At 34.3% G+C, this 6,816-nt stretch overlaps 1 protein-coding gene across 1 annotated transcript in view; it reads left to right on the top strand.

Moving 5' to 3' along the window:
- The window catches only part of ATG7 (autophagy related 7), a 112,261-nt gene that overhangs the window by 52,362 nt on the left and 53,083 nt on the right, over positions 1–6,816 (top strand). The gene's annotated exons all lie outside the window — the stretch shown is intronic.

Below are 6,816 nucleotides of genomic sequence, written 5' to 3'. Positions count from 1 at the left end.
GTCAGATTTATGCAGTGAAATCATTGCTCATAGGTGGAAAAACTGATGTACAAAATAGTTGCAAAGCTAATGCATTCAAATTAGCCCAACTGCCATAGAACCAGCGACTTTTCTTGATTGCTTCCCTGTAGGATTGCTGTATTTTTATAAAAGCTCATCTGTTTTATCAGGGTTAACTATTTTACTGGTCTTGATAAAGTTTGTAGTTATGAACAGTGAGGTCCAACAGGCAGATTAATTGCAGATTCTAGAGCATGCTTGCTTGCTTTGGATTAAAAGACCTATTCTTTTGTTACATTTTGCCACTGTTGACTCTGGGAAGAAAAAAAAAAAAGAGGTGGTTTTGCTGTCCTCCACTACTCCCTCAGTACATAATCTGAGACAGGTTTTAAAATTTTTAGGTGCACAAGAGAGTGTTTTTAGTATATTTTCTGTTGAATTGTTTTGTATTTTGAGCTCTTTTCTCTCATACAGTGCAGTTGGTGCAATTTATATTGCTGAGTTTGAAGACTGTGAAATGACTTTTCAGGTTTCTGGCTACTTTTGAGCTGCTGTTGGTAGAACGTATTCTCTAAAATGGAGGTATTAGATTTGTTAAGATCAGTGCTCTTTGGGTTGATTTAAGATATTCTTGATACATGGCATTCTAAAAACTGCAACAAAAGTAATGAGAGAGGTTTCATAAGACATGTATGGCCTATTTTGGTAATTAGTATATTTGATTGTTTTATTGAGAAGTTACTTGCCTTTCTGCACTCAAACTTTTCAAAGAGATTTTGTAGATGATTGTTGGGTTTGGAGACCATAAAAATGGCTTCTAGTAAGTGAAGGTTTTCCTTTCCTCCTGTCTAGTAAAATTTGACCAGTGCCATTGCTCCACTGTAATGAAAATAGACTTGCAAAGTTACATGTCATCCAACCTTAAATTTACTGCAGTGACGTCATAGTTGTGTTGAAATTCCATATATAAAATCACTTGCATGTGGTAGGGAAATTTCTCAATCTTGTTCTTTTTTAAAAAGATCACTCTTAAAATGTTGATTCATTAAGAGCATTTAATTGGATGTTGTGCTCAGAATGTTTTGTTGTGGTCAGAAGAACTGGAGATTTTGCCATGTTGGTCTTATGCTTCAGCATATTGCATCTGAAGTTAAATCACACACTTAGCCTTTTTTTTATTTTTAAATTCACATAACAAATGCTTAGTTGCTTTCATGATGTGCGTATATAAGTGCTTTCATGATCTAAATACTAACTAATTTTAAAAAATTGTTTCTAAGTTTTGAGTTGCTTAAGAGAGATTCTGGATGTCATGCCTGTTCCATAAGAGCGGCTGACCACGTTAAATAGAACGTTTTTGGATGGCCTGAAGTTTCCATGAAAACTGTACCTCCCTACATGCTTGGTACAGACTGTGTTTGCCTGGATTAAAGCAATACAACTTGCAGTAAGATATGGAAGACTTTTCACTTACTCAATATCTTTTTAACTTGCATTGTTCAATTTCTTCTTCTAGTGCTGTACTGTTGACATAAGTATTAATACCATCTTGACATACTTTACCTTATCTTTTTAAAATGACTGGTAAGAGTATAATCATAATTCAGTGTGTAACCAGAGTAGGAATCATAACACAGGTTTAGTTTGTGGTTCAAATTTGATACTAATTGCAGGGTTTTTAGTCAATAGAGCACCTATTTCTTTAACATGTGATGCATCAGGAAATTATAAATATTCTACGTGACTTCCTTAGCATGACAATTTACCCAGTAAATAATAAAATTCGCAAGTGTTTCTATTCTGTCTTGAAATGACAGTAAATTTCAGGCATCTGCTTTTTCCACATCTGGCTTTAATTTAGGTTCTGTGGAACATTTTTTGTTTTTTTAATATCGGTTAGATATTTATGTACAGCTTCAACAAGAGACTCTGATGACACACATGGCTTTGAAGGCCAATAGAAGCTGTGGGAAACTCCCACATCAGCACTTAGACCTTGTTTCCACTGGATACAGTTCACTTTGGGAGCTGCCCAAGCTCACGGAAAAATTGCACTTCTGTTTTCTAGATCACTTTGTCTCCTCACTCCTAACCTGAACTTTTTAACTTGACGCTTGTTCAATGTGCAGTCAAGTTTAATAGCTGCGCTTAAAATAGAGAAAACCTATGCAGCTCTTGAATTACTCATCAGAAACTAGAGGCATTGATTTGCAGACAGAACAGCAATGAACTGAATGACTTCCAGTTCAGAACTTGGCTGGGCTGCCCGATGATGGTTGCATATCACAGTGCATCTCTAAAACCAGCTGATTTGCTTGCTGCATATGCCAGACTTAACCCTGCAAAGTATATTGGGTTTTGCTGGTGGAGAGCTCTTTGTATTTAATCTAGTCTAAAATTATAGTTTTCCTGATATGCACTCGACTACTCTGTGTTAAGGATTATTTTTTACTGATGTGCCACACTTCTGGAAGTGAAAACTGACACATTAATAAAACACAGGATTATTCCATAGTTGTGGAAGAACCATTCCCTTTTGTAAGATTTTCTAAGAATCTTGCTTCATAAGGGTACTCATTTTATTGTTGCCCTTTTTCTTCAGAAACAACTGCCACTGTTCTTCAAGGCCCAATTAAGCAAAGTAACCAGGCTTATCCTTACTTGAACATATATAAATGCTCTTGAAATCACTGGGAGTGTAGCATCTATTGAAATGTATTGATAGAAGGAGCGATAGTAGTGGTAAAGTGAAATTTTTGCATGAATCCACTATAGTATGTGCAATTGAATTTCTATACAAAGACTTTTTCAGCTATATCCATTTTCAGAAGTACATAAACTTAATTTCTCTCTGTTCTTAATAAGACCCAAGTATAAATATAGTTTCTTACTTTGGATTTCAATTCCTAAATTACTTGGATGCTTTAGGAAGCTTTGCTATACTTTCTGCTTTAATCAGGATGAAAGAAAATCATAAAATACATGAAAGAAATAAAATTTTCACTTTGTTTTACGACTGATTAAAAAACAAGAAGTGGTAGAACTCTTGCAATCTAAGAGGATCATAAAGAATTTTGGAAGAAATCAAATCCGGACCAGAGTTCATGTTTCTGAATATGATTATAAAGGTCAGATATTGGTGCCAGCAGGTCATGATGTCTATGTTATTTTACTTTAGTAATTTTGTACTTCAGGTTTTTTGTCTCTTACAATGTGATCCATAGTATCTATAGTTTCTATGACAAGGTCTTGTGGTCAGTGAATGAACCCTATTTGGTATTTGCAAAATCCCCTTGCTGTACTGGTTTACTGTATCCCAAGCAATGCAGATTAGAACTCTTATCCTATAGAAGGGTGGGATGAATTAAAAAAATCACACTAGTAAAATACTTTGAGCTCTTTGAATAGGAGAAAAACATAGAAAACCCTTTTTTATTCTGATTCTGCACCTATTTGAAGTTTGTGCCTGACCATTTTTTCAGACATTTCTTAGGGAACAGGGCTTAGTTGTATAATAGGCAGCTGGTATTAAAAGTGAACTTTGTGCTTACCCAAATTTGGAAGAAAATTCAGAATTTCCAATGTGCTTTGCTATTAAAAATATCCTGCTTGTTTCTGATTCTGCATTATATTATGCAACGTATTTCATGCTGAAACAATAACATATGAATAGCCAAAAAAACCCCCAAACAAAACAGAAAAAGCCAACTTCAACAATATTATAATAGTAAGTTCTGTAACTTAACAATTTTTTTCTGTTAACCAAGCAGTATTCAGAACTGCATTTTCCTTGATGTTATGAAAATTTCCTACAAAAAACACTACTGATGGATAGACCAAAATTAATATTTGAGACTTTTCTGTATCTGTGAGCCTTTTTGTTCTCCTTCATGTTTTTAATCTGGTGCGTTTCAGTAGAAATTCACTTTGACAGATTCAGGCCTGCCCTGGAATCTCTTTCTTAAGAGATTAAGAGATTAATCTGTTTTCTTTCAAGAGGTGAGTTGTTTTTTTCTTTTTGAATTTTTTCATGATGTCAATTAATGTCATAATTTTTCTTCATTTGTCAACCAATTTCTCCCAGATCTTCAAATAATAGTACATTTTTTTTCTGCTAAAAAAATCCTGTTGAACACAGTCCAAATGAAAAACGAGTCTTGGTTATGGTAGATTTTAAAATGTATGTAAATTTCCAATGCATTCTGGTTATTATGCTTTGCTATTACATGCCTAAAATAGATTTAGTAAGTCTGTCGTTCACCACAATGTTCTGCTGAATCTATGGTATTTCTACTGTTGAAATTTTGCCAAGGAGAGGTAATTGTTTTATCAACACAAAACAGTTCAAACTGAGTTTTATAGCCTTTGAACAAGCCCAGGAATGGTCTTTATGCTGCTACCTTATGCTGCTCTTTGAAGAATTTAGAAATATCTGTGAAGTGTTTCCTCTATTTCATACCAAAACATGATCTCTTTGTCTTTCCCCTGATAACAGTATTGATAACTTCAATTATTATTACTAATAATACTCAAATGCTCTTCCTAGGACCTACACCAGCAACCGATGTGCACAAATATTCATGTTTCATGATACATTTGAATAAATACATATTTGTCCCTTCAGGACGGGGAGGGCCATGTGCAGTTGTTTTACTTAGTTGAAGCCAAGGGAAAGAAGGGGGAAGGACAGTTGATTGTAGGGTTGTACAGAATGGAAAGATTTCTTTGAGTGTACTGTACCACAGGAATGCTGCAAGGAAGATCTCGAGGATGAGAGCCTGCCAATCTTCTGAGCTGAGACTCCTGCAAGACCAGAGCTTGGAGTGTTATAGTTATGAACATATTTTCATCAGTCAACCCTTGTTAATGTTTGAATTCCAAAGAGAGATTTTAAAAGTGAGGACAGCTTTAGAAACACTACCTGTATCACTTCAAATGAATAAATCTACATTGTCATAAACATCCTATGTGACCTTGTCCCAAAAACATGAAACAACCTTATAAAATATTTTTACTTGCAAATTTTGACTGGCATCCTTCAATAAAAGGTGCTACTGATTAGCTGCATAGATTGATAGATTTATTAAACTTGCATAGTTATTAGTCAAATTAAATGAAACTCTGCAAATTCAAATGTAAGAATACATACTTGGGGGCAGAGATAGAAGAATGATGACTATTCAGTGTAAAGAATTTTTTTTTTAATTTAAGCTGCTGTTGATATCAAGCTGTCTTTTTTGTTTGGAGCTTCAAATATATGGAACAAATTTAGACTAAAACCACTGAAAGAAATGGAATAATGGCATTTGGGTTAGCAACAGATGGTAATTTTTTTTTTATTTTATTTTTTCATGTATTAAACTGTGAATTGCTGTCATAATGCCAAAACATTGATAGAGTTTAAATCTATCTCTATATAAAATTTCACAGTAAATCTTGCAGAGCTATAAAATGGAAAGTACTTCTATGAATAAATTTATAATCTCATCAGTTTTTATGTGAGGGAAAAAGCTATGCAACAAATAGCAGTCAGTGCCTCATTTTATAGGAGCTATAAAAAAAATTAGCTTTGTAATATAGCACCTTTCCAGGTGCTATGAAACTGCTGTAGCACTAATATTTAGTCTATGTTCTTCATAATGCCTACGCAGCTTTTGAGTACTGGCTTGTATAGATAATTATTCGGGATTGTTTGTCCTCTTTATAAACAGTATTGATCGGGTTAGTACTGTTGGATATCAGACATTCTCTACCAAGAGGGCTCAAAGTGTCTGTGCTTTCTGATGTTTCCTGTTTTCACAATAACAACACCTCAAGTACAGTTGCAAAGGTACACTAGGTTTTTTTTAATGAATTATTTTAATTGCTCTCATTAGATCAGTATCTAAACAAGGAGTATTTGAACTGAAGTAATGTTTCAATTTGTGCCATGATAGTAGATGATATTAAATTGTACTTTGTTTAAGATTTTACGATACTTCTAGTTAATGATGAACATAGCACCCAAAATTTTGAAGTGAACTGCTCTACAGAAGCTCTAAAATCTGAAAATTTGATTTGTTGACATCTTTACAAACTAATTGTGCCTCTGAGGAACTTAGTACACTTAATTACATTTTTTTACTATTGTCTTCCATAAGGCAGAAGAAGGCATACCCCCAATTTTCACATGTAATGATCCATCACAATGAATTAGCATTAATATGACTGAACAGGTTCAATATTCTGGCATAATTTCTTTGCCAGTGTATGACATTACAAGGTGAAGAAGTTACAAATGACTTCTGTAACTGAAATGGCTAATCTAGTGAGTAGGGACTTGGTACTTCTAAAGCATCTCCACAATCTAGGCGTACCCTCCTATGGCACCAAGGACTTCAATGATTTGAAGTCTGTGAAGGATTCATAAAAATTAACAACATTTATTAAGCAGTTAATGAGAAAGGAGCAAGGACCCAACTGTCAGATGTGGTAGGGGAGGACAGAAGAAGAGTGGTTTCTTGGAGTTAACTAGAGATAGGGCGTGAAGCATGTGCAAATGCAACGCAACACTATCACCATGTTAAAAATTCCCTGTCCCTCCTTTTTTTTCTGCTTTGGACAGTAAGTGCATTTTTCCCTATGTAACAAAGGTAAAACTTTTTCTCCAGGAACATTCCCACCCTTCTGATACTTGACTGAGGCAGAAGTGCTGCACATCTCTATCACATAATATAATTTTTATTATATTATTTATTAATAATGTATTATATTATTGTATCATTTCACCTGCCCTGTATAAAGGTAAGGAAATACTATCTTGAGTGTTGGCTGCTC

This window comes from Pygoscelis adeliae, unplaced genomic scaffold (assembly GCF_000699105.1).
Source record: "Pygoscelis adeliae isolate BGI_AS28 unplaced genomic scaffold, ASM69910v1 Scaffold304, whole genome shotgun sequence".
Classification (NCBI taxonomy): Eukaryota; Metazoa; Chordata; class Aves; order Sphenisciformes; family Spheniscidae; genus Pygoscelis; species Pygoscelis adeliae.
Note: the sequence above shows the minus strand (reverse complement) of the source record. Positions and strands in the feature narration are given on the sequence as shown.